Consider the following 24,161-nt stretch of genomic DNA (forward strand, 5'->3'; position numbering starts at 1 on the left):
TGAGTACATACCTTGATAAATTTTTGAAATAGTTCAAAATGGAACAGTCAAAGAAGGAGTTCTTGCCTGTGTTACAAGGTGTGAAGTTGAGTAAGACTCAAGACCCGACCATTGCAGAAAATAGAAAGAGAATGAAAAGTCATTCCCTATGCCTCAGTCATAGGTTCTATAAAGTATGCTATGCTGTGAACCAGACCTATTGTATACCTTGCTCTGTGTTTGGCAAAGGAATACAATTTTGATCTAATAAGTAGATCACTGGACATGGGTCAAGAATATCCTTAGTGAGGACTAAGGAGATGTTTCTCGATTATGGAGGTGATAAAAGAGCCCGTCGTAAAAGTTACAACGATGCAAGCTTTTACACCAATCCAGATGACTCTAAGTCTCAATCTGGATACATATTGAAAGTGGGAGCAATTAGCTAGAGTAGCTCCGTGCAGAGCATTGTGGACATAGAATATTTGCGAAATACATACGGCTCTGAATATGACAGACCCGTTGACTAAGCTTCTCTCACGAGCAAAACATGATCATACCTTAGTACTCTTTTGGGTGTTAATCACATAGCGATGTGAACTAGATTATTGACTCTAGTAAACCCTTTGGGTGTTGATCACATGATGATGTGAACTATGGGTATTAATCACATGCAGATGTGAATATTGGTGTTAAATCACATAGCGATGTGAACTAGATTATTGACTCTAGTGCAAGTGGGAGACTGAAGGAAATATGCCCTAGAGGCAATAATAAAGTTATTATTTATTTCCTTATTTCATGATAAATGTTTATTATTCATGCTAGAATTGTATTAACCGGAAACATGATACATGTGTGAATACATAGACAAACATATAGTCACTAGTATGCCTCTACTTGACTAGCTCATTAATCAAAGATGGTTATGTTTCCTAACCATAGACATGTGTTGTCATTTGATTAATGGGATCACATCATTAGGAGAATGATGTGATTGACATGACCCATTCCGTTAGCCTAGCACTTGATCGTTTAGTATGTTGCTATTGCTTTCTTCATGACTTATACAAAGTTCCTGCAACTATGAGATTGTGCAACTCACGTTTACCGGAAGAACACTTTGTGTGCTACCAAACGTCACAACGTAACTGGGTGATTATAAAGGTGCTCTACAGGTGTTTCCGAAGGTACATGTTGGGTTGGCATAATTCGAGATTAGGTTTTGTCACTCCGATTGTCGGAGAGGTATCTCTGGGCCCTCTCGGTAATACTCATCACCTAAGCCTTGCAAGCATTGTAACTAATGAGTTAGTTATAAGATGATGTGTTACAGAACGAGTAAAGAGACTTGCCGGTAACGAGATTGAACTAGGTATTGGATACCGACGATCAAATCTCGGGCAAGTAACATACCGATGACAAAGGGAACAACGTATGTTGTTATGCGGTTTGACCGATAAAGATCTTCGTAGAATATGTAGGAACCAATATGGGCATCCAGGTTCCGCTATTGGTTATTGACCGAGAATAGTTCTAGGTCATGTCTACATAGTTCTCGAACCCGTAGGGTCCGCACGCTTAACGTTACGATGACAGTTTTATTATGAGTTTACAAGTTTTGATGTACCGAAGTTTGTTCGGAGTCCCGGATGTGATCACGGACATGACGAGGAGTCTCGAAATGGTCGAGACATAAAGATTGATATATTGGACGACTATATTCGGACACCGGAAGTGTTCCGGGTGATTTCGGAGAAAACCGGAGTGCCGGAGGGTTACCGGACCCCCCCGGAGAGTTAATGGGCCACATGGGCCTTGGTGGGAAGAGAGAGGGGCGGCCAGGAAGGGCCGCGCGCCCCCTCTCCCTCTGGTCCGAATTGGACTAGGAGGGGGGGCGGCGCCCCCCTCTTTCCTTCCCCTCCTCTCCCCCTTCCTTCCCCTCCTAGTAGGAGTAGGAAAGGAGGAGTCCTACTCCTACTAGGAGGAGGACTCCTCCTCCTGGCGCGCCCAACAAGGGCCGGCCGGCCTCCCCCCTCCCTCCTTTATATACGGGGGCAGGGGGCACCCCATGGACACACGAGCTGATCTACGGATTGTTCCTTAGCCGTGTGCGGTGCCCCCCTCCACCATATTCCACCTCGGTCATATCGTCGCGGAGTTTAGGCGAAGCCCTGCGCCGGTAGAACATCATCATCGTCACCACGCCGTCATGCTGATGGAACTCATCCCCGAAGCTTTGCTGGATCGGAGCCCGGGGATCGTCATCGAGCTGAACGTGTGCTGAACTCGGAGGTGCCGTACGTTCGGTGCTTGGATCGGTCGGATCGTGAAGACATACGACTACATCAACCGCGTTGTCATAACGCTTCCGCTTATGGTCTACGAGGGTGCATGGACGAACACTCTCCCCTCTTGTTGCTATGCATCACAATGATCTTGCGTGTGCGTAGGAATTTTTTTGAAATTACTACGTTCCCCAACAACTACTGGCTGCTCGGGAGCGTCAGCGCAGGCGGAGAAGGAGGCGGAGTGCCGCCATGTGTCGGAGAAGGAGGCGGAGTGCCGCCACGCACGCCTTGATCATCACTCGCCGGAGGAGGAGGCAGAGTGCCCTGACTCGCCGGAGGAGGAGGAGGAGGCGGAGGCGTCCAGTTCGGAAGGTTGATGAGCTCCTTCCGCCATAGGCATGGAGTCTTCAGAGCTGAACCCAGCCTAGTCTCCCCTTCACCGGTAGGGTGGTCAAGCAGGAGGTCTTCAAATCCCTCCGTTATTTCATCCACCATCACCCTAGCATATCCTTCTGGAATCGGCCGACAGTGATAAGTTGCGTCGGGTCCAGTAGGATAAACAGAGCCAACAGCCGCCTTGACCTTCAAATTCATCCATCGCGTCATAATGTGGCAATTTTGAGACTCCGTGATAGCATCCACGGGATAGCTGGTAGGAGCCGTCAAGACATGCTCCGACTGAAGCAGCTCGGTGGAAGCCATGCTGCTTCTCCGCTAAGATGGCGGGGTAGCTTCGGGGAAAGCTTCGGCAGGTCGTTTGCTGTGATTTGCTGCTTCTCGTTCCTCTTCTCGTTCCTCTAGCCTCATTACCCTTTCGTGCAGCGCCTGCAGTTGGCCCTGCTCCAGTTTCTTCCTCCTCTCGTGGGTTTTGTAACCCCCTGCGTCCGGAAAACCAACCTTCCACGGAATGGAGCCTGGCGTGCCTCGTGTCTGTCCAGGGTGCTCAGGATTCCCGAGGGCCATTGTGAGCTCGTCCTTCTCCCTGTCTGGAACGAACGTCCCTCGCTGCGCTGCATCGATATAGTGTTGAAGGTTCTTGACTGGTATTTGCATTTGCTCGTCCGTCCAATGGCACTTCCCTGATACAGGGTCTAAGGTTCCGCCAGCCCCGAACAACCAAGTCCGGCAACGGTCTGGCCAGTACATTGTCTCTGGTTCGATCCCTTTTTCAAGCAGATCATTCTCAGCCTTGGACCACTTAGGCCGGGCTTTGAGGTAGCCACCTGACCCCGTGCGATGGTGAAGCTTCTTCTTCGCAGCATTTTGCTTATTTGTCGCCGACATCTTCTTACGCTTTTCCGATGTCTTGTGGGCCACAAATGCGGGCCAGTGATCTTTGATCTTCTCATATTTGCCGATGAATTCTGGTGTCTTTTTTTGTCGACAAACTTGTTCAGCTCTTCCCTCCACCTCCTGAATAGGGTTGCCATCTTCTTAAGAGCACAAGACTTGATTAATTGCTCTTTAACTGGCTTCTGCGGATCCTCCTCTGGCGGTAGGGTGAAATTTGCCTTCAGCTGAGTCCAAAGATATTCTTTCTGCATATCATTGACATAAGACACCTCAGGGTCTTCCTCCTTAGGCCTATACCATTGCTGGATGCTGATCGGGATCTTGTCCCTAACAAGAACCCCACACTGAGCAGAAAATGCCTTCTTTGTCCGGATGGGTTTAATCGGTTCGCCATCGGGCGCGATTTCTATGATCTCAAACTTTTCATCTGAGCTCAACTTTTTCTTCGGGCCTCGTCTCCTTACCGAAGTTGTGCTCGATCCGAAGGGCTAGAAATTAAAAGGAAGAAAGACGAGAGTAATTAATATGTGTACATATACCAAAACAATGGATGCATCAATTAACTAGTCAGCACGGGCTTAACTAATATATATATACCTGGCCGGACTCGGTTCGGTCACCGGAGCAGTCAACACGGTCTCCTTCTTGTACCTCCATTGTGTCACCGGAGCCATCATGAACATAGCCCTCTTCTTGTACCGGCATTAATGGGCCGAAGCCATCATGGACATAGCCCTCTTCTTCACCCAGTCCTTCCTGACCATCGGTGTCGTTGAGAAATGACGCAACTTCATCACTTCCTTGTGCGATTATGTCCCCCAACATCGCTTATGTTTCTTCGTCTCGGGAGTGCTCCATAGTTTCTGCAAATATTTACAGCATGTCAATTATTATTCAAACATGGTACAGATGGATATATATATATATATATATATATATATATATATATATTAGTGGCAAACGTAGAACTAGCTAGCTAATCACAATAAGGAATCATGTTAGTGGCCTCGACGCTGCTTCTCTAGGGTTTGGGGTCGCCTCGACACAACGCTTCAAGGGTTTGGGGTGGCCTTGACGACAACGCTCTTTTAACTTGGTAAATTTGGGTGGCCTCGACAGAGTTAATTCGTCGGGTAGGGGCACGGCGGGAGGGGGTAGGAGACCAACATCATTTTCTCTCTAGGGTTTGGGTGTCCTCGAGAGTTTTGGTCGAGCGAGAGGGCCGAGGGGGGTGCTGCCGTTGTATAAGTTATCACGGTCGAGAGGGGGTATATATATGGACCGCCCCTTATGTCGAAGTTATCTCGAGGGGGTTATATCGACAACGACGCGACATACATATACATGAGAAAATAATGTTATCGGGGAGGGGGTATCGGTACCCCCCCCCTCGTGTTGAAGTTTCTTCTTTCTCCTCTATTCCTTTCTTTCTTCTTCTCCTCTTCTTTTTCTTCTTCTCCCTCGAGAAAGGAAAATAATTAAGGAAAAGGAAGAAAAGAGGAAGAAGGAAGAAGGAAGAAGAAGAAGAAGAAAAAAAAGAAAAAAAAGAGGAGAAGAAGAAAGGAATAGAGGAGAAGAAGAAAAAATAGAATTTTTTTTCTATTTTTTCTTCTTCTCCTCTATTCCTTTCTTCTTCTCCTCTTCTTTTTCTTCCTTTTTCCTCTTCTTATTTATTTCTCCTCTTCTTCCTCTCCTCTTCTTCCTCTTCTTATTTTCCCTTTTCCTCTCATTCTTTTTCTTCTTCTTCTTCCTTCTTACTTTCTCCTCTACACTAACCTAAAATGCACTAACCTAAAATTTATATCTACTAACAACCTAAATAAAAAATTAATACATATATAAACAAAAAAAATGCTATGAACATTATATTCATACATACATATATAGCCACATCCATTCATCATATATATAGCTACCACATACATATATACATTATATATATGAAAAAATGCAATGAACAAAAAAAATACACTTATGAAAAAAAATACTATAAACATGTACACATATATACACATACAAACACATATACACAAAAAAATGCAAAAAAATGCAATGGAAATTGCTATGGAGGAAAATGTGGGCAGGGGCGGCGGGCGGCGGCGCGCGCGGCGGCCTCGCAGGCAGGGCGGCGCGCGCCGGCCGCGCAGGGCGGCGGCGCGTGCCGGCCGCGCAGGACAGGGTCGGCGGTGCGGCGGCCGCTGCAGGAGGGCGGCGGGCGTGGCCGCGCAGGGGCGCGGGACGGGAGGGGCGCGGGAGCAGGCTGTGCTCACAGGGGGCGGCGACGACGGCTCAGGCGAGCAGCCTGACGGCGTCGGTGGTGGCGACGACGGCAAGGTGGAGCAGGGGCGTCGGCGGCGACGGTGACGAGGAGGAGTAGGGGGCGTCGGGGGAGAAGTGGGCGATTTGTCCGGAAACTGCTAAGTGCTGCTTATATAGCAAAGCCTTTAGTGTTGGTTGGCACCAACCGGGACTAATGCACCCTTTAGTCCTGGTTGGTGCCACCAACCGGGACCAAAGGCCTCTTGTCAGCAGCCCAAAGGCGGGAAGCGGCGGCCTTTGGTCCCGGTTGGTGGCACCAACCGGGACTAAAGGGGGGCATTGGTACCGGTTCATGGCACCAACCGGTACCAATGCCCCCCTTTAGTCATCGATACCAATGCCCCCCTTTTAGACCCGTTGGTGCCACCAATCAGGACCAAAGGCCCCTGTGCTGCCCGCGTCGGGGCCAAAGTTTAGTCCCACCTCGCTAGTTGAGAGGGGCGCGCAGTGGTTTATAAGCCCCACTGCCGCACCCCTCTCGAGCTCCTCTCCACCGCAGGCTTCGGGCCTACTTGCTACTGCTTTGCCTGATGGGCCTTCTGGGCCTACTGCGGGCCTGAATCCTGGCCCATAGTAGGGTTTCTAGTCGTATTCAGGCCGTGGGGGCCCAGTAGGAGGCATTTTTTGTTTTTTGTTTTCTTTACTTATTGTTGCTATTTTATTTTTTTCAGTTTTTTTGTTTTGTTTTCTGCATTATTTATTTTCTTTTGTTTTTTGCTTTATTTTTTAATTCTTTTTGCTTTTAGTTTTAGGAAAATTATAAACTTTCTGTTAGTGCCATTAGTTTTCAAATTTGAAAACACTTTTTTTGTTTTTTTGTTTTCTTTCTTGCTTTATTTATTTTATTTTGTTTCTACTTACAACAAAATACTTATTGTTGCTATTTTTAATTATTTTCCAGTTTTTTTGTTTTGTTTTCTGCATTATTTATTTTCTTTTGTTTTTTGCTTTATTTTTTAATTCTTTTTTGCTTTTAGTTTTAGAAAAATTATAAACTTTCTGTTAGTGCCATTAGTTTTCAAATTTGAAAACACTTTTTTTTGTTTTTTTGTTTCTTTCTTGCTTTATTTATTTTATTTTGTTTCTACTTACAACAAAATACTTATTGTTGCTATTTTTAATTATTACGAGGGCCGAACCATAAGACAGTAAAGCATTTCAAATGAACTCTGAAAAAGTTGAAAGTTGGCATGGTATCATAAATTCACCCACATAGCATGTGCATGTACAAAACGGACAATGGTATCATACTCGTCTGTTACAAAGTTGGCATGGTATCATCATAATAGTTGCGGGAGAAAGTCTTCACTTTTTTTTTCGCTTGTGTCATTTGCTTATTGCGTCGTAACCATGGATAATCTTCATCGTTTATCAGGATGTTGGGGTCAGGCTTGACTTTGAAGGGAGGAATTTCATGAAACTTTTCATAATCTTCAGACATGTCTGTCTTGCTCTCCACTCCCACGATGTCCCTTTTTCCTGAAAGAACTATGTGGTGCTTTGGCTCATCGTATGATGTATTCGCTTCCTTATCTTTTCTCTTTCTTGGTCTGGTAGACATGTCCTTCACATAGATAACCTGTGCCACATCATTGGCTAGGACGAACGGTTCATAAGTGTACCCAAGATTTTTCAGATCCACTGTTGTCATTCCGTACTGTGGGTCTGCCTGTACCCCGCCTCCTGACAGATTGACCCATTTACACTTAAACAAAGGGACCTTAAAATCATGTCCATAGTCAAGTTCCCATATGTCCACTATGTAACCATAATATGTGTCCTTTCCCCTCACGGTTGTTGCATCAAAGCGGACACCGCTGTTTTGGTTGGTGCTCTTTTGATCTTGGTCAATCGTGTAAAATGTATTCTCATTTATCTCACATCCTTTCCAAATCAATATAGTCAAAGATGGTCCCTTGGACAACAAGTACAGCTCATCACAAACAGTGTTGTCACCTCTGAGACGTGCTTCCAACCAACTACTGAAAGTCCTGATGTGTTCACATGTAATCCAGTCGTCGCACTGCTCCGGGTGTTTGGAGCGCAGACTGTTCTTGTGTTCATCGACATACGGGTCACCAAGGTAGAGTTCTGTAGAACTCTGTAGTGTGCTTGAGACCAAGAATATCTGTCCCTGCATATTATTGAGTCCCTTCCAAGCGTGCCTTTTCCAGTCTGTCTCCCCTCATACCGCGATTTAGGGAGACCTATCTTCTTAAGGCCAGGAATGAAGTCAACACAAAACCCGATGACATCCTCTGTTTGATGGCCCATGGAGGTGCTTCCTTCTGGCCTAGCGCGGTTACGGACATATTTCTTTAGAACTCCCATGAAACTCTCAAAGGGGTACATATTGTGTAGAAATACGGGGCCCAGAATGACAATCTCGTCAACTAGATGAACTAGGACGTGCGTCATGATATTGAAGAAGGATGGTGGGAACACCAGCTCGAAACTGACAAGACATTGCACCACATCACTCCTTAGCCTTGGTATGATTTTTGGATCGATCACCTTCTGAGAGATTGCATTGAGGAATGCACATAGCTTCACAATGGCTAATCGGACGTTTTCCGGTAGAAGCCCCCTCAATGCAACCGGAAGCAGTTGCGTCATAATCACGTGGCAGTCATTAGACTTTAGGTTCTGAAACTTTTTCTCTGCCATATTTATTATTCCTTTTATATTCGAAGAGAAGCCAGTCGGGACCTTCATACTAAGCAGGCATTCAAAGAAGATTTCCTTCTCTTCTTTGGTAAGAGCATAGCTGGCAGGACCTTCATATTGCTTTGGAGGCATGCCGTCTTTTTCGTGCAAACATTGCAGGTCCTCCCGTTCCTCAGCTGTATCTTTTGTCTTCCCATACACGCCCAAGAAGCCTAGCAGGTTCACGCAAAGGTTCTTCGTCACGTGCATCACGTCGATCGAAGAGCGGACCTCTAGGTCTTTCCAGTAGGGTAGGTCCCAAAATATAGATTTCTTCTTCCACATGGGTGCGTGTCCCCCAGCGTCACTCGGAACAGCTAGTCCGCCGGGACCCTTTCCAAAGATTACGTGTAAATCATTGACCATAGCAAGTACGTGATCACCGGTACGCATGGCGGGCTTATTCCGGTGATTTGCCTCGCCTTTGAAATGCTTGCCTTTCTTTCGACAATGATGGTTGGTCAGAAGAAATCAACGATGGCCCAGGTACACATTCTTCCTGCAGCTTCCCAGGTATATACTATCGCTGTCAAGTAAACAGTGCGTGCATGCGTGGTATCCCTTGTTTGTCTGTCCTGAAAGGTTACTGAGAGCGGGCCAATCGTTGATGGCCAATCGTTTAGGTCAAATTCCTCCTGTTTGTGCTCATCCCACGTACGTACATCGTTTCCATTCCACAACTATAAAAGTTCTTGAACTAATGGCCTTAGGTACACATCAATGTCGTTGCTGGGTTGCTTAGGGCCTTGGATGAGAACTGGCATCATAATGAACTTCCGCTTCATGTACATCCAAGGAGGAAGGTTATACATACATAGAGTCACGGGCCAGGTGCTGTGATTGCTGCTCTGCTCCCCGGAAGGATTAATGCCATCCGCGCTTAAAGCAAACCATACGTTCCTTGGGTCACTTGCAAACTCATCCCAGTACTTTCTCTCAATTTTTCTCCACTGCGAACCGTCAGCGGGTGCTCTTAACTTCCCATCTTTCTTACGGTCCTCACTGTGCCATCGCATCAACTTGGCATGCTCTCCGTTTCTGAACAGACGTTTCAACCGTGGTATTATAGGAGCATACCACATCACCTTCGTAGGAACCCTCTCCTGGGGGGCTCGCCGTTAACATCACCAGGGTCATCTCGTCTGATCTTATACCGTAATGCACCGCATACCGGGCATGCGTTCAGATCCTTGTACGCACCGCGATAGAGGATGCAGTCATTAGGGCATGCATGTATCTTCTGCACCTCCAATCCTAGAGGGCATACGACCTTCTTTGTTGCGTATGTACTGTCGGGCAATTCGTTATCCTTTGGAAGCTTCTTCTTCAATATTTTTAGTAGCTTCTCAAATCCTTTGCCAGGCACAGCATTCTCTGCCTTCCACTGCAGCAATTCCAGTACGGTACCGAGCTTTGTGTTGCCATCTTCGCAATGGGGGTACAACCCTTTTTTGTGATCCTCTAACATGCGATCGAACTTCAGCTTCTCCTTTTGACTTTCGCATTGCGTCCTTGCATCGACAATGACCCGGCGGAGATCATCATCATCGGGCACATCGTCTGGTTCCTCTTGATCTTCAGCAGCTTCACCCGTTGCAGCATCATCGTGCACATCGTTTGGTTCCTCTTGATGTTCAGTAGCATCACCGTATTCAGGGGGTACATAGTTGTCATCGTACTCTTCTTCTTCATTGTCTTCCATCATAACCCCTATTTCTCCGTGCCTCGTGCAAACATTATAGTGTGGCATGAAACCCTTGTAAAACAGGTGGGTGTGAAGGATTTTCCGGTCAGAGTAAGACTTCGTATTCCCACATATAGGGCATGGACAACACATAAAACCATTCTGCTTGTTTGCCTCAGCCACTTCGAGAAAATCATACAAGCCCTTAATGTACTCGGAGGTGTGTCTCGAACCGTACATCCATTGCCGGTTCATCTGCATGCATTATATATAATTAAGTGTGTCAAAAATCATTACAGAACATCATGAATAGATAATCAAGTGACCAAATTAATAGAAGTTCATCATCACATTAAAACCAAAGTACATACATAGTTCTCTCTAACAACATAAAGGTCTGCAGAGCATCTAAATTAATTAAACCATACACTGAAACTATGTAAAACATTTCAATGCGAAAACAAATGCGATCATAATCGCAACCAATGTAACAACTGATCCAACGGCATAATGATACCAAGCCTCGGTATGAATGGCATATTTTTTAATCTTTCTAATCTTCAAGCGCATTGCATCCATCTTGATCTTGTGATCATCGACGACATCCGCAACATGCAACTCCAATATCATCTTCTCCTCCTCAATTTTTCTAATTTTTTCCTTCAACAAATTGTTTTCTTCTTCAACTAAATTTAACCTCTCGACAATAGGGTCGGTTGGAATTTCCGGTTCAACAACCTCCTAGATAAATAAAATCTATGTCACGTTGGTCGGCATAATTGTCATAAACAATAAATGAACCAATAGTTATGAAAAGATAATATATACCATATCCGAATCATAGATAGGACGAGGGCCGACGGGGGCGGATACCAAAACCATCGCACTATATAAGATGCAATAATAAAAGTAAGAAAATTATACAAGTATCTATATAAACATACAAGTAAGAATTTTTTTTCTTTTCAGAAAGAAGATAAGAACAAGAGGCTCACCACGGTGGTGCCGGCGACAAGATCGGCGCGGGTGATCGACGGCGGTGAAGACGGGGACGGGACGTGACGGCCGCTAAACCTAGACAAATATTGAGGAAAATGGAGCTTGAAGGTCGAGCTTGGAGAGGAGAAAGCTTAAGTAGTGTGGCTCGGGCATTCCATCGAACACCTCTTGTGCATAGGAGGTGAGCTAGAGCACCACAAAGCTCTCCCCTCGCCGGCCATGAAAAACAGAGCAGTGGGAGTGCTCTGCTCGCGGGCGAGGGGTTTATATAGGCAATTAATTGGTCCCGGTTCGTGGCAAGAACCGGGACTAAAGGGCAGCCTTTGGTCCCGGTTCATGCCAACAACCGGGACCAATGGTGGTGGCCAGGAGCGAGGCCCATTAGTCCCGGTTCGTCCCACCAACCGGGACCAAAAGGTCCATACAAACCAGGACCAATGGCCCACGTGGCCCGGCCGGCCCTCGGGGCTCATGAACCGGGTCCAATGCCCCCATTGGTCCCGGTTCTAGATTGAATCGGGACTAATGGGCTGACCTGGCCTGGACCATTGCCCCCTTTTCTACTAGTGACATCATTAAACATATGGGTCCATATCAACCCCTAACGAAGCAACGCATAAACTAGGATTTAAGCTTCTGTCACTCTAGCAACCCATCATCTACTTATTACTTCCCTATGCCTTCCTCTAGGCCCAAATAATGGTGAAGTGTCATGTAGTCGACGTTCACATAACACCACTAGAGGAAATACAACATACATCTCATCAAAATATTGAACGAATACCAAATTCACATGACTACTAATAGCAAGACTTCACCCATGTCCTCAGGAACAAACATAACTACTCACAAAGCATATTCATGTTCAAAATCAGAGGAGTAATAATATGCATAAAGGATCTGAACATATGATCTTCCACCAAGTAAACCAATTAGCATCAACTACAAGGAGTAATCAACACTACTAGCAACCCACAAGTACCAATTTGTGGTTTTGATACAAGATTGGATACAAGAGATGAACTAGGGTTTTGAGAAGAGATGGTGCTGGTGAAGATGTTGATGGAGATTGACCCTCTCTCGATGAGAGGATCGTTGGTGATGACGTTGGTGATGATTTCCCCCTCCCGGAGGGAAGTGTCCCCGGCAGAACAGCTCCGCCAGAGCCCTAGATTGATTCCGCGAAGGTTCCGCCTCGTGGCGATGGAGTTTCGTCCCGTAAGCTTGCCCACGATTTTTTCCAGGGTAAAAGTGATGATATAGCAGAAGATGGACGCTGGAGGCCCACCAGGGGCCCAGGAGATAGGAGGCCGCGCCCTATAGGGGGGGCGCCCCCCTGTCTCCTGGACAGGGTGTGGCCCCCCTGGCCTATTTCTTTCGCTCATAAATTCTTATTAAATCCAAGGAGTTGTTTCGTGGAGTTTCAGGACTTTTGGAGCTGTGCAGAATAGGTTTCCAATGTTTGCTCCTTTTCCAGCCAGAATTCCAGCTGCCGGCATTCCCCCTCTTCATGGTAAACCTTATAAAATAAGGGAGAATAGCCATAAGTATTGAGATATAATGTGTAATAACAGCCCATAATGCAATAAATATTGATATAAAAGCATGATGCAAAATGGATGTATCATCCATTGCAGGGGTAGCCACTGAGCTCCTCGGATTGACCCCGTGGCACATGCCCGCTCCTATGTGCGCCCATGCCCGAGCCTTCAGCTCTTCTTCCGCGCCCGCGGGGCCACTCCCTCTCTGGCTCTCCATGCCCAGGCACGTGCCACACCACGTCCGTCGCGCCCGCCGTTGCCATCACGCTCGCCACAGCCACCGCACCACTGTGCCCCGCGCGATGCACACCTTGGCCGCGCTCGCCCCGTCTGCTGCCGCCTATCCCTTCGCTCGCCCCGCTGTCGCGCCCCTGCCTCGCGCCACCTCCTGCCGCGGCCATCTTCTGCCGGCCGCCCCCTCAGCCACGCCAGCCGCATCTCTGCTCTCCACTGCCGGCCGCTCGCCTCGCCTGCTGCGTGCTTCTTCCTGCTGCTATGCGCTGCTGTACCACTGATACGCTGTTGTGCCATGCCCTCGACACCGCCATGGACAAATGTGGTGGAGGTATTGTCAATGGAGTACGAGGAGGAGGTGGCGGAGAAGGTGTGTAGAGGCAAGAGGTCTAGGGTGGCGTCAGCTGGCTGTGGTGGAGGTGATTATGCGAGAAGGAGCCGCAGCGAAAGGAGAGGTCACAATTGGAAAGAATCGCAAAAAACATACCCGGGAGATCTCATTCCAAAAAATGCTAATATCAATGGAGGGGTGATTTCCTTCAATAGGTGGAAAATATAGGAAATATTGGATGTTATCAAGGAAAGGTAAAAATTTAGGAAAGTTAGGATTTTGAACTGATTTCTATGCAAATGGGGTTTTATTGTTTGGTAACATGATATCAGTACCTGCCCGTTTGTGACGTGTCTGATTAGGAAAGTTTGCAAATGTTAATAAACTATTTATTGGGAGGAAAGTTTGTGACGTGTCTGTTATTTATTTCCTAAAACAAATTTCACTAATGAGGGAAATCGATTGATTTAGATAAGTTAGGAAAGTTAGATTCAAATCTATTATTTGTTTCTTAAAAATTTGTTATTTGTTTCCTAAGACAAATTGAACCAATAAAAGAAATCGATTGATATGAATAATTTCAGGAAGTTAGATCCGTGATTTGTTATACGTTAGGAAAGTCCTGGTTGTAATAAAGAGTGGAGAGAAAAATAAACCGATGGACTAGAATGAGAGGGGTGGTGGGAGGAGAGACGAAAAAAAACCCAGCGAAAATAAACTTTGGAGACTATTCACCAACTGCTCCATTAGGAGTAGATAGAGATACCGTTCACTCGTGGTTGTCATCTTCGCTGCCACTGCCTTGTCTTACCTGGCATCCTCCTTCATTACCGTTGCTGAATCAGGTCGGTGGGAGCCAGCGCACCCTCTGCTCCGCATCCTACATGAGACGGTTATCACCGCTCGATGCATGGGGGAGAATAGAAGGCCCACGAGGACTCTAGGGAGGATGTAGAGAAGGCATGTCGTGCACACCACAACCTTTTATGATTGTGTGGGCAAATCCTCACACAGCCTCCATGGTATGTATGGTACCACAACCATCGTCCTAGTTCCCTTATAAGTAATTTTTAATGCATGATTTTGTTGCACATTTTATGGATGTTTAGCTTTGTCTTATGGGTTCATATACCAAATATATTTGGGTCTATTAATTGCTTGAAGTAGCACTTGTAAGTTTTGCATCCATGTTGCATAGATGTACATCGTTATATTCGGCATGTCATATTTATTCTATTTATTTGACTTCACTGCTATAACAATCACATGTATTAGTTGCCTTGCCTTTGTAGTGCTTTATATAATCGACGATGGGATGCATGTGAAGGTTTGTTGGAATGTCATACTCATATAAGTAAGATATATGTACAAATATGTGATCGCTTTAGCTAAATGGCACTTGACCGAAAATTTTGGGGTGAATCGATTTTGGGAGTTCGCCGGAGTGAGTGGAGGGATGGAAGGAGAAGGAAGGGGCTCACCGGAGGGCTACCCCATTATCTATCTTAGGATTTAGGGTATGGGCGGTGGGTGGCGGTGGTGCAGCTTCGCCAGAGAAAAAAACCAGACGCGGGCGGGGCTAGAGGGATGATTGGGGGCGGTGGCAAGACCGGCTGTGGGGAGCAGTTCCGGGGAGGGCAGGGCAGCGAGGCTGCGTGGGAGCGCCACAGGCCATGGGCGGTGGTCGCAGGCGGCTTGGCCGGTGGCCCGTGCGTTGGCCTTGGGAGGAAGAAGAAGAAGTATTCGTTGTTGAATGAAGTTTCTAAATATATTTTTTGTGAATATACATGTTTTGCTAGCTAAATTTGGGATCTAAAATCCCGTTCCTAACGTTTATTCCAATCTGAAGGGAGCAGTTCTTTAGGATGCATATCTTGAATTTGTGGCCAAGACTGGACACATATTTAAGACCTGCGGAGCCTGGCAGAAATGAACTCCTTCAAGTCTCCCAAGTTCTTGAATCTGCTACAACGTTGTCAAAGGTAATCTCTCATTACCCTCACCAAGTCATCCTTGTGAAAAGTTTCATGGAAGTTTTTCTCTTTTGCTGAAAAATATTATTTCATGGAAGTTCTTTAAAAAACACGAGGTACTCCAATTACTAAGTAATAACTCAAAGGAGAATATTGTATGATAAAATGACTAAAGTTGTTAGTAATGTACATAAATAAATAAATGTGAATACCGTTGTTTATAGTACCAAAAAAAGTGCCTAAGATGCCCAACATCCCAACTCTTTTATGTCATTTTTCAAAGTGGGTTGCATGTCACAAGTAGATGTAAAGAATGCTGTTGCAGTCGATCAATCCAGAATAGATCGAAAGGATGGCAAAAGACGAAGAATAGTAGGATTCCTAATACCCTTAAAAAATATACTTCTCCAACTAAAATAACAGATGGTAAAAACTGATAACATATGAACGGAGGGAGATCAGGAGAGATCTAAAAGCATCTTCAACTTTTCTAGATGTTACGCAATTGAACAATTAAATTAGAAGCTGTTGGTATCACCACTACCAAATTAGTACAACCATGAATCCTAAATAGCTTAACAAGCTTTATATGCATGTCCTCGGGTAAGTAAAAAAGACCAGGGAGTTGTCAGCGATTGCTACCCTCAGGCTTTGAAGAATTTCTCTCCTCGGGCTTTGAAGCATTTCGCTCCAGCATTTCGACCTGGTTCATCGACTTTTCTTTCCTCTGATGTAGCTCTCTGAATTCCTCAGGGCTAAAGGGAGGAGGCAGATTGCACGGACCAGCGACATTTGCAGACTTCACCATGGAGTCCTCCATAAACTTCTTCTCCCTGCCGACGGCTTGGCAGGCCAAAGATTCGGGACAGACCTCAACAGCTTCAGGAGGCTTGGTTGGCTTGAATCTTAGGAGCTTAGCGTACTCCGTTAAGAGGTGAAACATGTAATCATATACATATTCCATACTAAGTTCTTGTTGAATGAACTTGCTTCCCTCCTTCCCTATTTTCTGTGCCTATGAACAGTTTTTGAAGAGGAGGTGTGAGAACATGTTCTTAACACATACTATCGAATCCACGGGAAGTATGGTATGATATTTTCTACTTCCTCCAACACATATTAACTGTCGCTAATTTAGTACAATTTTGTACTAAATTGGCGATAATAAATATGGATCGGAGGGAGTACTAAAGACCAATGTGTTTCAGCTCATACAAAAAAAAAACAGTTAAGCTCATTCCTAGCTGCTAGATAGTGCAGCATAACATACCTTTTTCTTGTGAGAATTTCCCCAATCAACAGCATACTTTATGGAGTTACACTTACTGTCATCTCGAACAGGCCAATAGTGCTGAGTGGGCATCAGCACCCTTGAAAAGAAATCGTAGTATTTTGGGTTAATCACCAGCGTCATTGAATCACAAGCTAGGATATACTTCTTGCTAACTGACCACGCTGATCCTTCGATGTAGATCTTGTACCTATCACCCAACATAACAATTTCAACACCGATGACAGAACAAACAAGTCTTACCAAACTTTTAATAAGAGAAAGGTAGAAAAGAAACCTGTGGGTGCATTGACTGGCCAAATCTGATTTTTTGTATCCAGCCTTGCTCTCTTTGACCCAATCCTAAATGAAAACAGCAAAAATAAGCAAGCTATCAGCCATATAGGCAACATCAAAATTATTGTGTTAAAAAAAGGGTGTGTTCAAGGTCAGAAGGATTAGAAGCATTATACGATCAACATAATTCGAAAATATAGAATAGCATTTCGAACTTGTAAGAATAAAATGGGATGTCAAAACTCCCTTCAAGTATAAAAGAGCGCAGTGCAACCTAAACTCAAACAAGTACCTGTTTGTAAATCCGTGCATTCCATTCTTGCTCACTGGAAACATTACACTTAACAAGCTCTTGCCTTATAGCTGCAACCTCTGGATTCCCTTTCCAATAAGCATAAGGCTCTCTATCTATCCATCTGACCTTCCTATTGCCAGCATCCAGATCCTTTTGCAGCGCATCCCAGGGCTTTATATTGATCTCAGCCCTATCCGCACAAAAGTCAGTTTAAGCGTTTGCACTTTGTTTAGAAATCAAAGCATAGAAGAACAAATTTAATTTGGATATGCACTTCAAATTTATACACTTCCCAAGATACAGAACTTCAGGGAAACATACTGATATTTTACCATTTGCTTCCAGTTTGCGTCCATTGATTTGCTCCGTTAGCATCAGAACATCGGATTTAGTTGATACGAAAGTAAAAAAAAGTGCATTCGTACGTTTCATACATACACGAAGATAATGTACCATGTATATTGGACAACTATTTTGATCAAATTTGGAAAGTCCTTGGGTCTGTCAAAGACTCAAAGCTTATGTACTGCAAATCATGTCTCACATGAAGAATATTGTCTTTGTACTACTATTCCTAGTAAAAGTATGATTATCATAACAGTAATGGTGCACGAATCACAGGTGATGATTTAATGCTGGGATTTTTCAATTGCATTATTAATGAATAGTGACCCAGATGTTTGGAAATAGGAACGCACAGAACGTGTAAGAAATACAAGAGCGAAGAAAGGCAAGAGCAGTTGCTTACCAGCCCCAGAAAGACCAGTCCGGGAAAACTATGTCGAGTGTCTCATTGTCGCCGCAGTACCGGAAAAGCGGCGGCAAGACGGTGGCGTTCTCCCCCTGGTACTCGTCAGGGTGGACAACCGGCCAGTCCACGCAGTCGAACATGAGGTCGAGATCGGGGATGCGACCAGGGTAGCGGCGGAGCAGCTGGAGGATGCCCCAGATGGTGAAGAGGTCACGCGTCTGGAAGGCCGGCGCGATGCGCTCGATGTAGGCGCGGCCATGGAGCACAACGAGGCGGAAGTTGGCTGTGGTGCGCGCACGGTCGAGCATCGTGCGGGTGATGCCCCCCGCCGTGCGCCACGGGTGGAGGTCCTCGTGGATGAAGCGGAAGTAGGCGGGGCAGGAGGTGTTGGCGGCGGCAGTGGGGGGGAACCAGCTGTGTCTCGGAGACAGCGGCGCATGTTGCGTTTGAGGAGAGTGCGAGGGACAGAGTCTGAGAGATGTTGCTTGGGATGTCAGGGTCACCAGCGCCTGGCACCGAGCAGGAGAGGGAGTATGTGGGGAGCGGCGGCGGCGGCACAGCAGGGGTGGCAGGGATGGAGGTGGAATGCGTGGCGGTCAGGAATTCAGGATCGCCTGCATGGACGGAGATTGAATCTGTGGTTGTGAGTATTCCTGTTAGAAAGCTGATATTTTCGCAACAAATTTGAAATTCTTTTCTTTAGTACAAAATTTCTCCTTTTCTAGGGCTCTAGACAAGTCGAAAGTTAAAATGGCTGGAACTCGCCAGTAGGTATCCTACTAGGTGAAAATGTTGCTAGAAATTCCACACAGAAAATTCTCCTTTTCTTATTTGATTGATCAGATAACATTTTATTTTTGTAGCATGAATCAGCCCTGTAAAATACATTCTCCAGAAAAAAAATCATGTAAAATGACATTTCATAGCAAGTGTATATGAAAACAGAAAAACAGAGAGAGGAAGATCAAGCAAATAAGAATGGTGAGTAGGCTTACCTACCGGGTTTGTGCGCCACCGATCTAGATTGGTGTCTGCCAAATTAGTCTGCATGCATACATGTATGACAACAAAATCCATGTTGGTAAGATCAGTATACCAGATGGCAGTAAACATCAATAATGTTAAGAAAAACAATAGTGTGCCAGCCTCACGGTGGTGGTTATCCAGCGGCCGGAGACGAGGACGCCGACCACGACAACGAATACGAAGAGGAAGACCGCGGTGGCGGTCACCGGAGATGACGGACCGCCAGATCTGCTCCACCTCCGGGCGTCAGGCGCGGCGGCGGCCATCGCCCGCCTGGCCGCTCTCGGCCTCCCTTCCACCTCTGCGTCTCCTTCAGGGCCAGAGACCTGCTTTTGACCGCGGTGGCGATGTGCTCTGCCCTGTGAAAGAAAGAAACAGGGAAAGAATGAGGTGATCGTCGCCGCAGAAGGGAACAGAACGCCGATCGCTGAGGAGAAGGCGTCCACGTACGTGGGCTCGTGTAGCTGCTGCAGGCGGGACGCGGTCAGAGCAGGTTGCTTTCGCTGGCTCACGTGTGAGGCGGAGGGAGTTTCGCAACAGACCGAGATAAAAGGGGCGGGGGAGCTTTGCTAGGGAAGAGGGCCAAAAATTTGGGAATCCAAATCCCAGTTGATGATCGAGCTGAGGTTTTCCCCAATTTTAATTTCGGAAACCCTAAATCGCCGAAAACTGCAAACCCTAAAACGCCCAATCATGGTGCTGTGTCCTCTCAGCTCTAGCGGGTGCCGCACTTCAGGAAGACGATGCGGGACGCCCAGGCTACGCACGAGCACCGCCGTCGCCGTCGCCGCATTGGTACTGCTTGTTATGGACTGAGTGATGCATACATCCTTTTGTATAAAAAAAAAACTTGTTATGGTAACCAGTTGTAAAAAAACTAGTTATGTTTCTGATCCTTTTAGTTTATTTTTTTATTTTTGATAAAACATGAAATTTATTTATAAGAAATGAACATTTTTTAAAATATAAGAATATTTTAAAAGCAAATGTTTTCTAAAAAAACCTAACATTTATTTAAAAATTCATGAAAGAAAAAACATCCCAAACATAATTTAAAGTTTTGGGATTGTTTCAATTGGACCATTATGAAAAACATAAAAACCCAGGAAAAATGTAAATTAAAAAAAGAATAAAATCTAAAAATTTGGTTAAAAAACAAAAAATACTTGACCAAAACCTTCTAGAATTTGTAGCAGCTAGTTGGGCCAGCCCATTAATGTGTTGGCCCTGTGCGATTCATCATAATGCGACGAATTGGACCCTCCCTCAAGGAACAACCCTAAACTTCCTCATTTATTCGCGCGGCTGTCCGGAGGCACATTTGGGCCGAAACTCCTCACCAACGGGGCCATCATTTATTCGCGGATCGTCATAGTCCTATTTGGACCCAAATTGGGGTTCATGCCCACATCAGCCCCAGTCCGCTGAAACCTTTCCTTTCCCTCCTTTTGCTCACCTTTGTCTCATTTTGAGCGCTCCTTCCCGGATTAGTCGTTGCCAACCGCTCTAATCCATCGCCCTCCCAACGTAGCTGCTGCTCACTGCCATTAACTCTGTCCACCGCATGTCGTCATTCCCCCTATCGCCTTTTCCCTTTGCAGTGGCATCGCACATGCATCCCAACCCAACCACCACATATCTCACATCTCTCTCCCCTGCCCAAGCCACCTCGTCAGTCATTGATGGATGGCATGACACTCAACGGCTCGAATCCATAGCCTCACGAATAATGCGTGTGTCACTCGCTGAGCCAATGCCATGGTCGCAATTTTTGCCAAGCAAGCAACTGACGAAGAGCTCGCTACAGGTAGGCATAGGACACTGGCTTCATGCCGTCACGGTCCAGTGTCTCAAATGGCATGAAGAAGAGCTTCCCCTTCGGCATGGACTCGACATCAACACGTCCTACCATGTCGATAACTCGCTGCAGCTTCAATGACAGCAACAACCCGCCCCAACCATGGTATGTCACGTAATCTGTTTGGCTAATTGGGTGGTCGAACAACCAAACAATATACTTCGATCTTGTTGACGCTTTTTTCATTTGTCATAGGTGTATGATACATGTGTGAACCATGTGTGATGCTGCAATTGAAATCCATTTTTGTGATGCATATTGTCGGACAATCTCGATGTGGAAGTGATGAACAAGACCAATGATGGTTAGCACAGTAAGAAACTGATGGATGATGCCCATCCTAATCAATTTCATGAAATTGAAGATCAAATTGCCCACATTGGAAGTTAGGAAAATAACCAAAAGAGGAAGTGCATACATGATGAAAGAATATCAATTACTGTGCATCGCATGGTTGGAGGTGACACCATATCCAATATGTGAGCGGATCAGGAGGGTTCGGCATATAGGAGGAAGATTCAAGAATTCTTCCACGAGATGGAGCATTATCCCCCATTTGCAATTGTGGGTGAAACCGCAACGGTAACTCACTTAAGCATAGGTGGGCAACGATTCAAGATTGTTTGCAACAAGTTACGTGACCAAGTGAAAAGTTGAAACCCAAGTGGCGTTAGAATTGGTATTCACACTTGTAGGTTTGCCTTTTGCTCGTTTCAATTGCTCCATGTTCATCATGATTTTGCCTATGTTGGAAGATGTTCATGTGTATGCCAATTTCTACAAAACTTGATCATATGAGCTCAAGCTGAAATTTCCAAACTCCAATACGAGGAGAAACTATTGTCATGGAACGATTATCTACCACGAATCCTCATATCGTTTGCCGCATGGTTGTCTGTCATCAAGCAGCAGATTCCGGTCTTGAGCCCAGTCATCTCAATAGGGTTGAGCCCGATTGATCATTGTACATCTAGCCGGTACTATGGAGAATCTCCCCGCCACAATCAACATCTAGAAGCACACCTGTGGTACCTCTATTCTTTTCATACCAGCAAGAGCATACAGTTGTACGGAGTCAAGTCATCCTGACACGTCTCATTCCTAAATGTACATACGCATCATGCGTTCGCTCCAGCTCATATCACTTCCTATTTTACCACACCTCAAAGTGAACCCTTAACGCCTGATGCTTGAGCAAAGGCAGGTGGCTGCTTAAGTGCTAAGAGCTGCGTTTAAACATTTGAGATACAAACAACTGGAACAAAAAAAAAATGGAAGAACGTCCCAGACCTCTATAGCTTCTGCCCTGCCAACCATCTATGTCTCCCCTTTCTATTCCAGTCGTAAGAAATGTTCGCCATCCTTTTTATGAGTAGGATCCTGAGAAATGCATCATTTCACCCACCATGCATTATTTTTTTGATTTCTACGTACCCGCTTCATAATAATTAGGATATGCTCTCATGCAAAAGAGAAAAAAGAAGAAGAAAAGAAATGATATTTAAATGAAAATCACCATAAGGAATATGCATGTTTGTGTCCCTCAGAATAAAAAACGAGTTTGAGTGGATAGAATTTAACTTTTTGTTCACTGAATTTTTTACACGTGGCAATGGAATGCTTGTTTTTGCACCAAAACTAACGTTTACGTGCAATACTCCATCGTGTTCATGTGTAATCCTTTTTGTAAAATAATCAAGAAAATGGAAGAGCTCACTTGGTAGTTAACAGACGTACATCCCATACAATATTTTTTTTTCTTTCAAATTGTAGTCGTTTTGTAATTTTCAATTAAGATTTTGATATTCTTTGCTTGACCGTACGAGCTGAAGCTGGAATTTCCAAACACTAATTCAAGGAGAAACTATTTTCAATGGGACAAATATGTATTGACATTCTCTAACACGACTCTCCTATCAAGCAGTGGATTTCCCACTTGGGCTCCAGTCAACCTGATAGCACCGAGCCGGCTTGATCATTGAGCATTAAGCTGGTGTTATGGACAATCTCTCCGACACAATTAACCCCTAAAAGGATGCGTGTTGAATCTCGATTCATTCAGAGAAGCAGGTAATTGCTGTCATATAGAGTCAAGTCATCCTGATACATCTCATTCCTAAATCCTTTTTATGAGTAGGGATCACGAGAAGGGCCACCATCCTGATACATCTCAATTTCACCCACCATGCATTAATTTTGTATTTCTGCATGTCAGCTTCATAATAACTAAGATCTGCTCTCATACAAAATTAAAAAGAAGAAAAGAAATGATTTTAAATGAAAATGACCATTGGGAGGACATGCTGTTTGTGTTTTTCACAATAAAAACGACTTTGAGTGGATAGAATAGTATTTTTTTGTTCAGTGATTTCTTCTCACATGGCAATGGAATGCATGTTTTTAACCAAAGTTGACTTAGGTTACAGCCAGGCTTTCTATAAAACGCGATATGAACATAATCACTTGCACACAATTCACGAAAAACGTCCTTCAAATAGTTCATCTGAATTCTTGGTTGCGTTTTTTTTGCCCCTTTGCAGATTATTCATGAAATGCATATTGTTCATAAGTTGCTACATTTGTTTTCTGTAATTTATCTTTGCGCCAATGGCGCATCGAGGCATCTAGTGGTTCTAATAATCGTACGCAGTTCCTTCAATTTTTCGTGTGCAATTTTGAATTACTTTTGAGAATTGGGTAGAGATTCATTAATCAATGGGAAGCATTAAGAATGCTTGAAAATTTTCAATAATCTCGCCCAAGCCATGATATATGATACATTTTGAATGAAAAATGTAAATATGCAACGTCGAATGTTATTTGTGTATTTGCTAGAAAGCACAACCTATTGAATCATAGTTACCGCACATACATTGTTTTAAGGAATCTTGTGTCAAAGTTTCAAAACCCTGTGCGTAGTTATCATCTTGAGAACTACAATCGCAGTAACTAAATGTGGTTGATTATATCGGAATTGTAACCACCCTCTAATGTGCCAATATAATGTGTCAACCGCACCAGAATCGTCATTGTTGTCTTTTTCATCCCAACATCCTCCCACACTCACTACACCACAACACTTGATTGGGGGCAATTAACTGCCGGGAGTAATACCCGACCAAGGGCAAAACAACTGCCGGGAAATTTGTTTCTACCGGTACAAGCATCTCGAGGCAGGGAAACTGCCGGGAGAACTTGAGCAATGATGGCACATAAACTGCCTGTAGATTGTAGGGCGTATTGTCTGCCGAGACAACTAAACGACGACTCATAATCTGCCGGGGATCGACTTTGGCGCGAGGCCAAAATATCAG

General features: G+C 45.0%; 1 pseudogene; it reads right to left on the minus strand.

The window, feature by feature from the left end:
- Positions 1 to 15,732: 15,732 nt before the first annotated feature.
- Positions 15,733 to 19,607, minus strand: LOC123040430 (protein O-glucosyltransferase 1-like; annotated as a pseudogene).
- Between the last annotated feature and the right edge of the window lie 4,554 nt (positions 19,608 to 24,161).

The sequence above is a fragment of the Triticum aestivum genome, chromosome 2B (genome assembly GCF_018294505.1).
Source record: "Triticum aestivum cultivar Chinese Spring chromosome 2B, IWGSC CS RefSeq v2.1, whole genome shotgun sequence".
NCBI classification, from domain to species: Eukaryota; Viridiplantae; Streptophyta; class Magnoliopsida; order Poales; family Poaceae; genus Triticum; species Triticum aestivum.